Source organism: Aulonocara sp. 'chitande type north' Nkhata Bay, linkage group LG23 (assembly GCF_057382095.1).
Source record: "Aulonocara sp. 'chitande type north' Nkhata Bay isolate Kocher_YH1m ecotype deep benthic linkage group LG23, A_spYH_male_GT1.1, whole genome shotgun sequence".
Lineage (NCBI taxonomy): Eukaryota > Metazoa > Chordata > Actinopteri > Cichliformes > Cichlidae > Aulonocara > Aulonocara sp. 'chitande type north' Nkhata Bay.
This window is the reverse complement of record NC_141365.1, coordinates 53057426-53075483: the sequence shown is the minus strand read 5'-3', so window position 1 is coordinate 53075483 and position 18058 is coordinate 53057426. Positions and strand designations below refer to the sequence as shown.

The following is an 18058-nucleotide window of genomic DNA, read 5'->3' as shown; positions in this document are numbered from 1 at the left end:
TTTGATTTGATTTGACAAAGGGCTGAATTCAAAGTCAACAGAAAATCAAAGTTAAAATTGTTGCGGCAGGCTAGTTCGTTTTGCTGAAATTTTATTGCAGTATTTCAAAATGGTTCAGAAATTTGATAGACACTACATGCTTGTATGCATGCTTGACACCATTGGGGCATACTTCTAATGAGATGATGTATGGTTTACTGGGGGATCTTCTCCAGATCTGGACCATGGCATCACTGAGCTCCTGGCCAGTCTGAGGTGCAATTTTCCTCAGGATGAATAAAGTATTATCAATCAATCAATCAACCAATCAATCAATCAATCAATCAATCAATCAATCAATCAATCAATCAATCAATCAATTTGGTGGTGTCCGATGGACTACAGCATAATGTCCCAAATGTCTTCTATTGAATTTAGGTAAGGGAAGTGTGGGGCTAGTCAGTAGTATCAGTTCCTTCATCCTCCAGGAACTATATGAATACTCTACCCACACAAGTCCAAGGATTATATCCAAATACCTAATTGAAATCAGGGTGGCAGTGGCTAGCCTGCAGAGGTCTGTGCAGCCCTCCATGGATATGCCACCCCAGAGGATCACTGACTAACCACTAAACCAGTCATGCTGAACAATGTTACAGGGAACATTCTTATTCTTCACTGCTTCTCCAGACTCATTTATCTTTGTTACATGTGCTCAGGCTGAACCATTTTATCTGTGAAACTGACAGGACACTAGTGATGGATCAATATTCACACCAGTGGCCTGCAGGAGGACATTTTCTATGACTTTGGCAGTACTGTTTCTCTTTGCACCAAGGAGAGGATACCGCTGCTGCGTGGAAACCGGGTCCAAGTGGCTCTTTGGGTGTTAAAGGTTGCAGACCCCTGGTCTATTGCATAGATGTACCCAAAGAGCAGTAAAAATGAGTCAGCCAGATATTTGGGACCATTCAAAAGTATTTCATCCTCAACGACAATGCAGATGCTTTCGGGACTGAAGAAGGCCGAATCAGTAGTGTCATCCGTCAGCAGAGCCACAGGAGTGTCAGTGAGGTCTGGACCATCTGCTGACTGCAAAACACAAATAATACAAGAATGAGTTCAGTCCCTCAAGGACACAAATCATGCTATTGATTAGGGATGTGAATCTTCATAAGTCGCACGTTTCTTTTAGGATTATAATGTCAACGATTTAATTTGATATTGCGATACATTATAATGCATTACAATAATCTTAATTTGGGTTTGGTCAATAAATATGTTTAAATAAATGTTTTCAATAATAAATATATATCAAGATATTTGGTTTTGTTATTTACCAAACATTTCTCTGACCACAACATGACACCTCCAAAAAAAGAACATTTGAATTTTAAAAGGCAGATAGTTTTTATCTGCGGATTTTGTTTTGTAAAAAATCTTTCAACTATTTTCATGTTTTCTGGTTTATGCGTAACAATCTTCTTGCAATCTTATTCAATCTTATTCTTGTTCTCCCATCTAATAGTTGATAGATGAACTTGGAGGCATCTTCACGCAGGTACACAGGAAGTGCACGAAGGACGAGGGCCCGTCTTGTATTTACATCACGTTGTTCCTAGATGAACATTCTTCTTCTTCTTGTCCTTAGTGGGCGACCAGCGGCGGTGGTCTGCCGCGCAACCAGTACGCTGCTGTAGGTGCCACAGGTTCTCTTGCTTGACCAACGATTATCTTCCACGCTTTTCGATCTAAGGCGATGGTTCTTGCCTGCTCGAGGTCAAGTCGAAGGGCCTTCAAATCATCCTGGATTTGTTTCATCCATGTCTTCTTTGGTGCATTTCGATGCACCCTCCAATCGGTGGGGCGGGTCAACCAGAGTAGGCCATGGGGGTAGCGGCTCGGGTCCATTCGACAAATGTGGCCAAACCAACGGAGTCGGCAGCGCTGGATTAGGTCGCCGATCGTCGGTTGGCTGCCGCAGCTGGTGAGATGGTGTCATTCGAATGACGGTCGCAAAGGGAAACGCCGAGAATGCATCTAAGGCAACGCATTTGGAAAACTTCGAGCTTGCTCAGGTCGTGTTTGAGCATTGTCCACGTCTCTGCGCCGTAAAGTAGAATGGGCAGATGAACATACAATATCTATTAGAATAGTATTTACACAAATGCAGAGTAAAAGCAAAGTGTTGGATAGCCATATTCTGATTGTCATTGTTATAGATCAGGGGTGTCCAAACGTTTTGTGTAACGGGCTAAACTTGTCAATCTAGAAGGGTAACCCTACCCAACCTTGCCATAGATGGTAAATTCAGTATTTTGGTTCACCATATTTTTTAATAATACACTTTTTAAATTAATATTTCCATTGTAAATGCTTCAATAACTCACAAAGGAAAAACTCCTTTTCACACGTGGTTGCAGTGCTTTACTGACAGAAAGTGTAGTTGGTTAAAACTGTGGAAACTGTTGAAATAAATGAAATGAAATGAAATGAAAGGAGATAAATCTTTTTAACACAACACTTTTTGATAGCATACATTTTCTCAAGATGTCCTTCTCCTAAAATGACAACCTTGTACCCATGGCATAATCACTTAATCTCAGGGCACAGTTTAAGCAATTCACACTATAGCTTCCTCCAGCTCTGTACAAACCATCTGTTAATGTAATTCTAAATCATGTGAAATGAAAAATTTACCTGAATGTCATAAATTCTCATGAGCTTTGCTAGCTCCTCTGCAATCTTACCAGTCTTGATGGCCTTGTCTCAGAACAAAGTGATGAGTCTAGGCATGTGTGTCTCCAGAATTGTATGCGCAGGTTAACATTGTTGCAACCACCTTTACATGAACAGAAATACACAGAAATGTACAAAGATGAATTAGGAACAGAATTGTTAATGTATTTTAAGAAGTTTTCAGGTTAGCAAAACCAGAGCAATTCTAGTCACAACCAAGACCAAAATAGAAAGTTATTTGTCATTCTTTGTAATGTTATCTAAAGGAAATTTAAATAAACTTCTAGACTCTTTGTTTACTGTGAATGAGAAAAAAACACGTTGTTGCTTTTTGGTAAATTCTTTGAAAATGTAGACTTTTAAAAACCGTGAGAACAGTAAAATTATATATAAATATATATATATATATATATATATATATATATATATATATATATATATATATATATAAACAAAAGAACACCAAGCACGCCCCTGCGGGCGGTTTATCCTTCAAGCTCGGGTCCTCTACCAGAGGCCTGGGAGCTTGAGGGTCCTGCGCAGTATCTTAGCTGTTCCCAGGACTGCGCTCTTCTGGACAGAGATCTCCGATGTTATTCCCGGGATCTGCTGGAGCCACTCGCCTAGCTTGGGAGTGACCGCACCTAGTGCTCCGATTACCACGGGGACCACCGTTACCTTCACCCTCCACATCCTCTCGAGCTCTTCTCTGAGCCCTTGGTATTTCTCCAGCTTCTCGTGTTCCTTCTTCCTGATGTTGCTGTCATTCTGAACCGCTACATCGATCACTACGGCCGTCTTCTTCTGTTTGTCTACCACCACTATGTCCGGTTGGTTAGCCACCACCATTTTGTCCGTCTGCATCTGGAAGTCCCACAGGATCTTAGCTCGGTCATTCTCCACCACCCTTGGGGGCGTCTCCCATTTTGACCTCGGGACTTCCAGGTTATACTCGGCACAGATGTTCCTGTACACTATGCCGGCCACTTGGTTATGGCGTTCCATGTATGCCTTTTCTGCTAGCATCTTGCACCCTGCTGTTATGTGCTGGATTGTCTCTGGAGCATCTTTACACAGCCTGCACCTGGGGTCTTGCCTGGTGTGATAGACCTCAGCCTCAATGGATCTTGTGCTTAGTGCTTGTTCCTGTGCTGCCATGATTAGTGCCTCTGTGCTGTCTTTCAGTCCAGCTTTGTCCAGCCACTGGTAGGATTTCTGGATATCAGCCACCTCCTCTATCTGCCGGTGGTACATACCGTGCAGGGCCCTGTCCTTCCATTATGGTTCCTCGCCTTCCTCCACTTTCTTGGGTTTCTGCTGCCTGAGGTATTCACTGAGCACGCTGTGAGTTGGGGTCATCTTTGTGATGTATTCTGGGATGTTCCTTGTCTTATCCTGGACTGTGGTGCTGACACTCACCAGTCCCCGGCCCCCTTCCTTCCGTTCACTCTTGGCATACAGCTTGTTTCATCCATGTACAGGAGGTGGCTGACAACTGCTCCGCTCCGTAGTCGGTATCCGTAGCCAGTCTTCTCAATTATCTCACTGAGGGGGTTCAGGCCTATGCAGAACAGCAGTGGGAACAGAGCATCTCCTTGGTAGATCCCGCACTTGATGGTGACTTGTGCTATGGGCTTGGAGTTGGCCTCCAGTGTTGTCTACCACATCCCCATTGAGTTCCTGATGAAGGCTCTCAGGGTCCTATTGATCTTGTACAGTTCTCGGCATTCCAGGATCCAGGTGTGGGGCATTGAGTCATAGGCCTTCTTGTAATCAATCCAGGCAGTGCACAGGTTGGTCAGTCTGGTCTTGCAGTCTCGGCTGACTGCTTGGTCTGCCAGTAGCTGGTGTTTTGCGCCTCTGGTATTCTTGCCAATTCCTTTCTGTGCCCCGCTCATGTATTGACCCATGTGCCTGTTCATCTTAGCCGATATGATGCCTGACAGGAGCTTCCACGTGGTGCTGAGGCAGGTTATTGGTCGGTAGTTGGAGGGGACCGGTCCCTTCTGGGGGTCCTTGGGGATCAGGACGGTCCGACCTCAACTAGCAGCTGGTTCATTTGTGCTGCCAGACGCTCGTGGAGTGCAGTCAGCTTCTTTAGCCAGTAGGCGTGAACCATGTCAGGGCCTGGTGCTGTCCAACTCTTCATACTGGAGACCCTTTCTTGGATGTCTGCCACTGTGATGGTTACTGGACCCTGTTCAGGGAGGTCGCTGTGGTCTGCCCTCAGATCCTCTAGCCACTGTGCATTGCCGTTATGGGTTGCGTCCTTCTCCCATATGCTCTTCCAGTATTGCTCCGTCTCCAGCCTTGGTGGTGCTGTTCTCTTATTGTTGCCTTGCCACTGAGAGTACACCTTTGCTGGTTCTGTGGAGAACAGCTGGTTTATTCTCCTGCCTTCTATCTCTCTGGTGTACCTCCTCAAGCAGCTGGCCAAGGCTGTGAGTCGTTGCTTGGCAGTTTCCAAGGCCTCAGGTATGGACAGCTTCCTGTACTTCTTAGGGACCTTCCTCATCGCGCCTTTCTGCAACTCAGATAGTTGGCTAATGTGTATATATATATATATATATATATATATATATATATATATATATATATATATATATATATATATATATTAGGGGTGCAGTGATATTCGTATCGATATTGAACCGTTCGATACAGTGCTTTCGGTTCGGTACGCATATGTATCGAACAATACAACATTTGTAATTTATTTTATCAACTTTCCTTCTGACGATGCTGTCTGTGTTGAGCGCTCAGTTAATCTGCGTTCGACTACTCCGCCTAGGCTGCACTGTCGAGCGCAGATCCACTGAGCGCTCAACACAGACAGCATAGTCAGAAGGAAGAGAGCAGGGCAAGCTAGCAAGACAGAAGTTAAGCTCTCCTTGCAACATGGACCTCCCCCACCCTCATTCAGATCTGGCGTTTGGAATTATTTTGGTTTTCATGTGACGTATGACCCTGAAGGTAAGCGAGTCATGGACTAAAGTAAAACAGTATGTTGGATGTGCCATGCAATGCTCAATTACATGGGTGGGAACTAGTGTGTTAGCGCAGTTAGCTCGTTAACATGTTGGCCGTCTAGCCCCATGCACGGGGCGATCGGCGGTAGCTCGTTAACGGAGATTTGCCGTGTTGTGGCGTTAAGGTCATTTCAACGAGATTAACCTGAAAGCACTAGTGGGAACACAACAAATATGACTGCACATTTACGCCGACATCATCCTAGTGCAAAGACAAAAACAACAAGCATGCTACTAACTTTAGCCGAGTCATTTAGACAGCTGTTAAAACATGATTCTCCTTATGCTGCTGAGAATATAGCCCAGAAGAAGCGGATAGTATAGCTTTTATTTTGGAAAGAGACATTTCTCTGTAATAAACTTTTCCAAAGATGAGTGATTCCTCAATCAGATACAGGGCTGGCAATATCGCTAGCCCGACATCCTGGGGCTAGCGATTTTTTCAGTCGGGCTACCAAAATCTATCTCTTCCCTGCCCGTCGGGCTATTGTAGGAAGTAAAAATATATGTCAATGCTTTTGCATTCTTTCAGAAATGTAGCTGGGTAATTATGTCATTGGCATCGGTGAGCCACTGTCAATATGTGACATATTGAAATCGCGTTTGAATTTGCGCTTGTTTTTTGCTTTCACTTTGCAATCGTGCGAACTGTGTATAGAGAGCGACAGCACTGATCTGTGAGTGAAATCTCCCGCAGCAAGCTTAAACATATGAGAGGTTGATCGCGCAGAGAATCGCTGAGCTTATGTGAGTGCGTGTGTAAAAGCAGCAGGATATATATTTTAGTTCTGCTGAGCCAAATAAGACAGGTCAGGGTGAAGAAGTGACAGCCAAAGAAAAGCTTACCGCAAAACGGAGAAGTTATGACAAATCAGACTATAAGGCAAAAAGAAAGTGCAGCTTTATGGTTTCATGGACAAAAGAATTTCTGTGGCTGCAATATGACGAGCTAAATAACCAGGGCTGCACATAAGTGGTCCGCAGGTGCGCATTCGCTGTCAAAATAAAAAACACGCACAAGGGTTAGGGTTAAATTTAAAAACTGTACTTTTGAGTTAAAATATATATTTATAATTTTAATAAATGACAAATTAAAAAGGCATGAACATTTTTTTTGTATCGAAAAAATATCGAACCGTGACACCAAAGTATCAAACCGAACCGTGAATTTTGTGTATCGTTGCACCCCTAGTGTGTGTGTGTATACATATTTTACAAATTAAAATCAGATCTCAAGATGGTGGAGCATTGATCAAGCTCTTATAGCCTCTTGTGGCCCCCACCTAATCATAAAAGCCTACACATTCACATTCTTTCTCTCACACGGCGCCCAAGCTATGACCTTGGCTCCCTGTTTATCTGCTCCTGCTGAGATGGGGCAGAAAGCCTCTCCAGTATGTTCTGTTCTCTTCTAATCAGACAAATAAGGCGATGACTTTCTGCGAACAGTATTTCTTATAACTCAGCAGTATAATGCATCATAAAACAATATCATTCATTCACAATCAATCAGCAGTCTAATGCAATGCAAATGAGTCTAACAAATGTAATGGTTATGACCTTCTTCTAATTCAGCTGAATAATGCAAACTAAAACTACATAATAATTCACAATCTTTAATTAGGGGTCTAACATGGCAAAAAATAATATTATAATCCCACAATATATATATATATATATATATATGTATATATATATATATATATATATATATATATATATATATATATATATTTTTTTTTTTTTTTTTTTTTCTTCTGATGATGCTGTCTGTGTTGAGAGCTCAGTGGATCTGAATTCGACTTATCCGCCTAGGCTGCACTGTCGAGCGCAGACCCACTGAGCGCAGCGCAAGCTAGCGAGACAGAAGTTAAGCTCTCATTGCAACATGGCAAATTGAACCTCCCCCATCCTCATTCAGATCTGGCCTTTGGAACTATTTTGGTCTTCATGTGAAGTATGACCGTGAAGGTAAGCGCGTCATGGACAAAAGTAAAACAGTATGTCGGATGTGCCACGCAATGCTCAATTACATTGGTGGGAACTACTGCATTCGCGCAGTTAACAGAGATTTGCCATGTTGTGGTGTTAACGTCATTTCAGATTAACGCTGACAGCACTAGTGGGAACACAACGAATATGACTGCACATTTACTCCGACATCATCCTAGTGCAAAGACAAGTGGAAGCAGACAAAAACAACAAGCATGCATGCAACAAACTTTACCCGAGTCATTTAGACAGCCATTAGCACATGATTTTCCTTATGGAGACCTGATATGTTTAATATGCTGCTGAGAATAAAGCCCAGAAGAAGCATATAGTATAGCTTTTATTTTGGAAAGAGCAAATTTCTCTGTAATAAACTCTCTTTTCCAAAGATGAGTGATTTCTCGATCAGGTAGATTTTTTTTATTATTTTATTGTTTCAGCAACATTAAATTTAAAAACTGTACTTTTGAGTTAAAATATATATTTATAATTTTAATAAATGACAAAGTAAAAAGGCATGAACATTTTTTTGTATCGAAAAAATATCGAACCGTGACACCAAAGTATCGAACCGAACCGTGAATTTTGTGTATCGCTGCACCCCTAATATATATATATATATATATATATATATATATATATATATATATATATATATATATATGGTTTCTTTTCTTTTTTTTTTTACCTGTGACTCCATAAGTAGGGCTGGCTATCTGTCCACGACGTCCCTCACTTGTGGAGCTCCAACAGCTCCAACAATTTCTTGGCGACGTAGGGCATAGGTTGTGTCCATGAGCTTGCCTATGACACATTTGAGGCTACGAAGAAATACAAACATGTGCCTAATTACCGTCATGATAACACACTCATGTTGTTTAGCATTGTTCGTTTCATGCTAGCACACGCATAGACAAAGCTCAACAGCGTAAACTACTGACTGTGTAACGCGGACACTTATTGAAATAAGTATACTCACAATACGCATGTGCATTACCAGCGAATACGACAACCGGTAGAAATGGACAGCAGGGATAACAAGTTTTCGGCTTTTGGTTGTAATTTGAAGTAACATCACATATTTGTCACATTCAATAACTTCTAAAGTTACAATTACTTATATTCGAATTTATTTATAACAAACATTCACTGTGCACAAAGTACAAATATATTTCCAGTTAAAAATACAAAAAAGACTGTTTATTGAAATTAAATTTAAACAAAACAAAACAAAAAACACGTTAGACTTACCAAATTCAGGGCTGTTGATGAAAAAACTAAGGTGGTGGTCGTGATGGTTTGAAGTTGGGGACCCTTAATCCACACGGGCTGGCCAAATCTTCCCCGCATCAAGGCAAATTCAAGATGGCTGACTCAGCTTTCCTGAAGGAGCGACAAGACTCCACCCACCAGAACGTTACTAATACATGCTTCCTAAACTTTTTGAGCGTTCCAAACAAATTAGCTATAATTTATTGAGCCCTATTCAATTAAAGTTGCATAAAGGTCAACAGAGCTCAATACTATAGTTTGGTCAACTGCAAAATGACATTTGAGTGTTATGACCTTATTAGTTATGAGCTAGAACAACTGTTAGGGATTCCAGTGTTTCTTTAAAAGACTGTATGTAAGTTTAGCAATGCTAAATAACTGTTTATACTTTTTGTAGTCAAAAAGTTATACTTTTACAAATGTTTGTTGGCCATAAATAAATGGTGACATGTTTTAAACTTTACAACAAGGCTCACTTTTGGCATTTATAAATGTGTATTAGTCATTAATAAATGGTGTTATGCTTTACAGTTTACATTAAGTCTCCCATTTGGCATTTTTAAATTTTTATTAGTCATTAAAGAATGGTGTTATGCTTTACAATTTACAATAAGACGCACTTTTGGCATTTATAAATGTTTATTAATCCTTAATGATTGATGCAAAAGTTCCTTTTCCAGGCAGCAGTGAGACAGATAAAAAATTATCCCCCTCAACTTTTGTCACTCCTTAAAAAGAAAAAAAAACCACTATAAACTTTGAATGTCTTTTCATTGCTCTCACTTGTTCCCAACTCTTCTATGATTCTATGTGAATGTGAGAGTGAATGAATAGTGGAATTGTACAGCGCTTTGAGGTTCTCGAAAAGCGCTATATAAATGCAATCCATTATTATTATTATTATTACCCTCTCACTGCACACATCTTCTTTTATCTTTCATCTCTCTTTCTGACTTTCTCTTTCTATTTTGTTTTATGGTCCCCAACAGTGCCATCCAATGGAGATTGCTTTTCTGTCAATTCAGTTTCTATTAATCTGGCATTGTGGCTTCTGGTATACATGTGGGTGTATGTTTGTGTGTGTGTGTGTGTCTGTAATCAAACTAACCACCTGCCTCCTCAACCAACAGTTTTCACCAAGGAAGTAGCTGTGGTTAGAGCAAGTGAGATGGAGGCTGAGGGCATTGTGGTGCAAGGTTCTGAGTGCCCAATTGTGCATTTGTGGTTTGCGTATATGTAGCAGGGGTTAGAGAGTAAGTGAATCAGCTCTACTTTACCAAGCCTCACAGCAGGTTACACTCTTAGACCACTGTGACCACGAGTGTGTGTGTATACAGTATTATTTGTGTTATGAGGACAGGAAGCTGAGTACATGGTCACATTGTACAAAAACCTCCCTTTTAGAGACTAAAAGCAAGCAGGTTGGTGTTATTCCTTTGAAGGAGATCTGAAAAACAATACTCGTCATATCAGGGTGAAAAACGTCTGAGTTGAATATGGCTTTAGAATACAGATTCTCCTGACTCCTGACACCTGAGATGAGGGGCTCCTGTGCAATTATACTTTTACGGACTTGGTTGAATTCATTCATTTCTGATGATGTCATGGGTGTGGGCATTTACCTAAAATATTGAATGAACTCAAATCTCAGTTACCTTGAATTCAAGGTCAAGGTCAGAGGTCAACTTATCTGAAAATCACTTAGCATAATCAAACTTATACCCTACGTATATCTACAGAAAGGTAAAGGCGTAGCACTGGCAGCTGCCAGTTTTTCCTCTACCACAGCACCACACATTGTTGGCAGAGTAAGGCAGTCTCACTGTCATTGCCAAGATTTGAATGTTGAGCGTTGATGTCCCCCAGCAGAACAATGGAGTCCCTAGATGAAGCACTCTCCAGCCAGTGACTCCAAGAAGGCTGTGTACTCTAAGCTGACATTTGCCGCATAGGCATAAATGACATAATGACAACATAAAATGTACGTGAACAAGTATTCACACCCTTTGGTCAATACTTTGTTGGAGCACCTTTGGGAGAAACTAAACCCTCAAGTCTTTTTGAGTATGATGCTACAAGCTTGGTCCGCCTATTTTTGGGCAGTTTCTCCCGTTCTTCTTTGCAGAACCTCTCAAGCTCCATCAGGTTGGATGGGCAGCTCTGGTGCACAGTAATGTCTTCTCCAATCATATTTGATTGGGTTTATTGTTGGGCTCTGGCTCATCAACTCAAGGAGTGAAGAAGTCCAGAAGAACATAAACAACTTTTTTTGGATTTCCTTACTTGGACGCTTGAGCATGCATCAAACCACTCAAGGACATTTACAGAATGGTTCTGAAGCCACTCCTTTGTTATTTTGGCTGTATTCTTAGGTTTTCCTCATGGCATTTTATATTGTAAGGTAAAGACCCTACAGTAATACAGAGAAAGCAGAGATAAGTCTTCACCTCAGTCTGAGGTCCAGAGCACTTTAGAGCAGGTTATCATCAAGGATGTCTCTTTAGATTGCCGCATTTACTGAAGAATGGCTTCCATCTGGCTACTCTACCCTATAGGCTGATGGTGGTGTGCTGCATAAATGCTTGTCTTTCTGGAAGGTTCCCCTCTCTCCACAAAGGAACACTGGACTGGGGGTTGGGGTTGAAGCCCAATCACTCCGATTGGTCGGAGGGCCAGCTCTAGAAAGAGTTCTGGTGGTTCTAAAGGTTTTTTCTTTATGGATGGTGGAGGCCACTAGATAGTGGGGTCTTCAGTGCTGCAGAGATTCTTTCTTTGCTTACTCAGATCTACAGGGAGTGCAGAATTATTAGGCAAATGAGTATTTTGTCCACATCATCCTCTTCATGCATGTTGTCTTACTCCAAGCTGTATAGGCTCGAAAGCCTACTACCAATTAAGCATATTAGGTGATGTGCATCTCTGTAATGAGAAGGGGTGTGGTCTAATGACATCAACACCCTAAATCAGATGTGCATAATTATTAGGCAACGTCCTTTCCTTTGGCAAAATGGGTCAAAAGAAGGACTTGACAGACTCAGAAAAGTCAAAAATAGTGAGATATCTTGCAGAGGGATGCAGCAGTCTCAAAATTGCAAAGCTCCTGACGTGTGATCATCGAACAATCAAGCGTTTCATTCAAAATAGTCAACAGGGTCGCAAGAAGCGTGTGGAAAAACCAAGGTGCAAAATAACTGCCCATGAACTGAGAAAAGTCAAGCGTGCAGCTGCCAAGATGCCACTTGCCACCAGTTTGGCCATATTTCAGAGCTGCAACATCACTGGAGTGCCCAAAAGCACAAGGTGTGCAATACTCAGAGACATGGCCAAGGTAAGAAAGGCTGAAAGACGACCACCACTGAACAAGACACACAAGCTGAAACGTCAAGACTGGGCCAAGAAATATCTCAAGACTGGTTTTTCTAAGGTTTTATGGACTGATGAAATGAGAGTGAGTCTTGATGGGCCAGATGGATGGGCCCGTGGCTGGATTGGTAAAGGGTGGAGAGCTCCAGTCCGACTCAGACGCCAGCAAGGTGGAGGTGGAGTACTGGTTTGGGCTGGTATCATCAAAGATGAGCTTGTGGGGCCTTTTTGGGTTGAGGATGGAGTCAAGCTCAACTCCCAGTCCTACTGCCAGTTTCTGGAAGACACCTTCTTCAAGCAGTGGTACAGGAAGAAGTCTGCATCCTTCAAGAAAAACATGATTTTCATGCAGGACAATGCTCCATCACACGCGTCCAAGTACTCCACAGCGTGGCTGGCAAGAAAGGGTATAAAAGAAGAAAAACTAATGACATGGCCTCCTTGTTCACCTGATCTGAACCCCATTGAGAACCTGTGGTCCATCATCAAATGTGAGATTTACAAGGAGGGAAAACAGTACACCTCTCTGAACAGTGTCTGGGAGGCTGTGGTTGCTGCTGCACGCAATGTTGATGGTGAACAGATCAAAACACTGACAGAATCCATGGATGGCAGGCTTTTGAGTGTCCTTGCAAAGAAAGGTGGCTATATTGGTCGCTGATTTGTTTTTGTTTTGTTATTGAATGTCAGAAATGTATATTTGTGAATGTGGAGATGTTATATTGGTTTCACTGGTAAAAATAAATAATTGAAATGGGTATATACATTGGGGCAAAAAAGTATTTAGTCAGCCACCGATTGTGCAAGTTCCCCATCTTAAAATGATGACAGAGGTCAGTAATTTGCACCAGAGGTACACTTCAACTGTGAGAGACAGAATGTGAAAAAAAAATCCATGAATTCACATGCTAGGATTTGTAAAGAATTTATTCGTAAATTAGGGTGGAAAATAAGTATTTGGTCACCTCAAACAAGGAAAATCTCTGGCTCTCACAGACCTGTAACGTCTTCTGTAAGAAGCTTTTCTGTCCCCCACTCGTTACCTGTATGAATGGCACCTGTTTGAACTCATCATCTGTATAAAAGACACCTGTCCACAGCCTCAAACAGTCAGACTCCAAACTCCGCCATGGCCAAGACCAAAGAGCTTTCAAAGGACACCAGGAAAAGTATTGTAGACCTGCACCAGACTGGGAAGAGTGAATCTACAATAGGCAAGCAGCTTGGTGTGAAAAAATCAACTGTGGGAGCAATCATCAGAAAATGGAAGACATACAAGACCACTGATAATCTCCCTCGATCTGGGGCTCCACGCAAGATCTCATCCCGTGGGGTCAAAATGATCATGAGAACGGTGAGCATAAGTGCATATGAGAGCATGAGGGTGGGAATGGATGTTTGTATATGTGTGTGCCTGTATTTCTGTGTCTATATGTCAGGTTGGGTGTCAGGCGCCACCTGTCTGGGGACATCTTAGGCCCTCCAAGTTTTGGAGGCCTATCTCCCCCTACCACCACTTCCCTGCCAGTGGCGGACTCCCTCAGACATCGGTGCGTTGGTGGTTCTTTGTGTCCGGGGATGGGCGTCCAGGTACACACCGGCTCACTCCTTGGCGGCCGCTTATCGGGGCCTGGAGCCTGGGGCTCGCTCAGGCCACTTCGGAGGTGGGGTGCCCCCGGCCTCTCGGCCTGGGGCTCGGTCACTCAGGCACGGCTGGCTGCCGGCGGAGCTCACGGGCGCGTCACTGCAACTCCCCCTGGCTTCTGCTCCGCGGCTGCTGAGTGAGCCCTCATCTGGGACTCTCCTCAGGTCTTTCTGGGACAGTGGCGCAGCTGCCCCTCTGTTGGTCTTCCTTGGTCTCTTGTGTTCTGGGGGCCTCTGGATGTCTGGAGTTTTGATCTCCTCCATACCTGCTCCATGCCCTGGAGGACGGGGCTGTGCCCCCCCCCCACACACACCCTCTAGCAGATTACATGAAGGAACCTTTTAAAAAAAAACCCAAAAAAACAAGCGCGTCCATGCTCACAGGTGTACACACGGGTGATCACACCCACAAACTACACCCTTTTTGGCTCCTACCTCAAAGCACACTGTGTTCTGTTGATCTTATGTGCTGCACAATAATGTTTAATATTTAGTATTTACTGTCATATTCCCATATATCATTGTGATGTTGTTTATTCTATTACTCTTGTTCTTTTCTGCTTGTTTTCTTTTTTCTTTCTCAGCAGGTGACCCAGGTGATTGATATATGCATTTTTTTTCTTCTTTTTTTTTCTGCTCATTCTGTTGGTTTTTGTCTTTTGCCCTGATCCCCCGTCCCTCTTCTCAGCTGTTTCTCTTTCCCTCTTTCTTTCTCCCCTTCTTTCCCCCAGTCAAGTCTGTCCCGTATTCAGCAAGTGAAAATAAAATAAACAATAAAAGGTGAATCAAATGGACCATTACGGCAAGGCTGGGATGGTCAATTTGGTAAAGTAAATCCGTTGGGCATCTTTCTTTGCCTTTAGACAACAATTCTGATGCAAAAGAGCCAAACGGGACAGGCAAAAAAAAAAAAAAAAAAAAAAAAAAGAGAACGGTGAGCAAAGATCCCAGAACCACATGGGGGGACCTGGTGAATGACCTGCAGAGAGCTGGGACCAAAGTAACAAAGGTCACCATCAGTAACACACTACAACGGCAGGGAATCAAATCCCGCAGTGCCAGACGTGTTCCGCTGCTGAAGCCAGTGCATGTCCAAGCCCGTCTGAAGTTTGCCAGAGAGCACATGGATGATACAGCAGAGGATTGGGAGAATGTCATGTGGTCAGATGAAACCAAAGTAGAACTTTTTGGTATAAACTCAACTCGTCGTGTTTGGAGGAAGAAGAATACTGAGTTGCATCCCAAGAACACCATACCTACTGTGAAGCATGGGGGTGGAAACATCATGCTATGGGGCTGTTTTTCTGCCAAGGGGACAGGACGACTGATCCGTGTTAAGGACAGAATGAATGGGGCCATGTATCGTGAGATTTTGAGCCAAAACCTCCTTCCATCAGTGAGAACTTTGAAGATGAAACGAGGCTGGGTCTTCCAACATGACAATGATCCAAAACACACCGCCTGGGCAACAAAGGAGTGGCTCCGTAAGAAGCATTTGAAGGTCCTGGAGTGGCCTAGCCAGTCTCCAGACCTCAACCCCATAGAAAATCTGTGGCGGGAGTTGAAAGTCCGTGTTGCTCGGCGACAGCCCCAAAACATCACTGCTCTCGAGAAGATCTGCATGGAGGAATGGGCCAAAATACCAGCTACTGTGTGTGCAAACCTGCAAGACCTATAGTAAACGTTTGACCTCTGTTATTGCCAACAAAGGTTATGTTACAAAGTATTGAGTTGTATTTTTGTTATTGACCAAATACTTATTTTCCACCCTGATTTACGAATAAATTCTTTACAAATCCTACCATGTGAATTCATGGATTTTTTTTTCACATTCTGTCTCTCACAGTTGAAGTGTACCTCTGGTGCAAATTACTGACCTCTGTCATCATTTTAGGTGGGGGAACTTGCACAATCGGTGGCTGACTAAATACTTTTTTGCCCCACCGTATTTGTTTTTTGTTAAGTTGCCTAATAATTATGCACAGTAATAGTCACCTGCACACACAGATATCCCCCTAAAATAGCTAAAACTAAAAACAAACTAAAAACTACTTCCAAAAACATTCAGCTTTGATATTAATGAGTTTTTTGGGTTCATTGAGAACATGGTTGTTGTTCAATAATAAAATTATTCCTCAAAAATACAACTTGCCTAATAATTCTGCACTCCCTGTATGCCTCAATACAGTCCTGTCTTGCAGGTCTACATACTTGACATAATAATAATAATAATAATAATAATAATAATAATAATAATAATAATAATAATCCGAATGTTGATGAAATTATTACTGATAATATAGGAAAATTACTCACCTCACTAGCATCAAAAGTAATTTGGAGAATTGGGGGAAGCTACTTTTGATATTATGGGGTAAAGTAAATACAATAAAGATGGTAGTAGCTTCTCAGATCAATTATTTCACTGGAACAATGCCCATCTGTATTCTGCCACAGAACTTTTTATTTTATTTATTTGAACAACTCTCCTGTCTAATACACATACAGTTTCTTCAGAAAAATACAGTACTAAGAGAGTCACAAACTTAAGGAGAAAGAAAAAACAAGGCAGAGGAATCAGAAAGAAAAAGTAACAAACAATGTCTATATTAGGGGGTGCAACGATACTCGTATCGATATTGAACCGTTCGATACAGTGCTTTCGGTTCGGTACGCATATGTATCGAACAATACAAAATTTTATATATTTTATTTTATTTTATCAACTTTTCTTCTGTCGATGCTGTCTGTGTTGAGAGCTCAGTGGATCTGAATTCGACTTATCCGCCTAGGCTGCACTGTCGAGCGCAGACCCACTGAGCGCAGCGCAAGCTAGCGAGACAGAAGTTAAGCTCTCATTGCAACACGGCAAATTGAACCTCCCCCATCCTCATTCAGATCTGGCCTTTGGAACTATTTTGGTCTTCATGTGAAATATGACCGTGAAGGTAAGCGCGTCATGGACAAAAGTAAAACAGTATGTCGGATGTGCTACGCAATGCTCAATGACATTGGTGGGAACTACTGCGTTAGCGCAGTTTGCTCGTTAACGTGTTGACGCACGGGGCGATCTGCGGTAGCGCAGTTAACAGAGATTTGCCATGTTGTGGCGTTAACGTCATTTCAGATTAACGCTGACAGCACTAGTGGGAACACAACGAATATGACTGCACATTTACTCCGACATCATCCTAGTGCAAAGACAAGTGGAAGCAGACAAAAACAACAAGCATGCATGCTACAAACTTTACCCGAGTCATTTAGACAGCCGTTAGCACATGATTCTCCTTATGGGGACCCGATATGTTTAATATGCTGCTGAGAATATAGCCCAGAAGAAGCGTATAGTATAGCTTTTATTTTGGAAGGAGACATTTCTCTGTAATAAACTCTCTTTTCCAAAGATGAGTGATTTCTCCATCAGATAGATTTTTTTTTTATTATTTTATTGTTTCAGCAACATTAAATTTAAAAACTGTACTTTTGAGTTAAAATATATATTTATAATTTTAATAAATGACAAATTAAAAAGGCATGAACATTTTTTTGTATCGAAAAAATACCGAATCGTGACACCAAAGTATCGAATTGAACCGAGAATTTTGTGTATCGTTGCACCCCTAATATATACATATATGTGTATATATATATACACATATATATATATGTGTATATATATATACACATATATATATATATACACATATATATATACCATATATATATGGTATATATATATATATGGTATATATATATATATATATATATATATATATATATATATATATATATACCATATTTCCTGGACTACAAAGCTCACCTGAATATTAGCCGCACAAGCTAAAATTAGGGGAAAATCCTGTTTTGTACATACATTAGCCACACCTGACTAAAAGCTGCAGGTGTTTCAATGTTGACCTAACATATGTAAGAGAATATGCACAAAGGGAAAGAGATGGCTATTTGGAGACACACCCCTTTTATTAATATTTTGAAAAACAAGTTATGGGTACATATTTGCACAACTTTTTAGGTATATG

General features: G+C 41.7%; 1 pseudogene; it reads right to left on the bottom strand.

Annotated features, from left to right (window-relative positions):
- Positions 1-780: 780 nt before the first annotated feature.
- The window catches only part of LOC147303057 (uncharacterized), a 37701-nt pseudogene continuing 20423 nt past the window's right edge, over positions 781-18058 (bottom strand).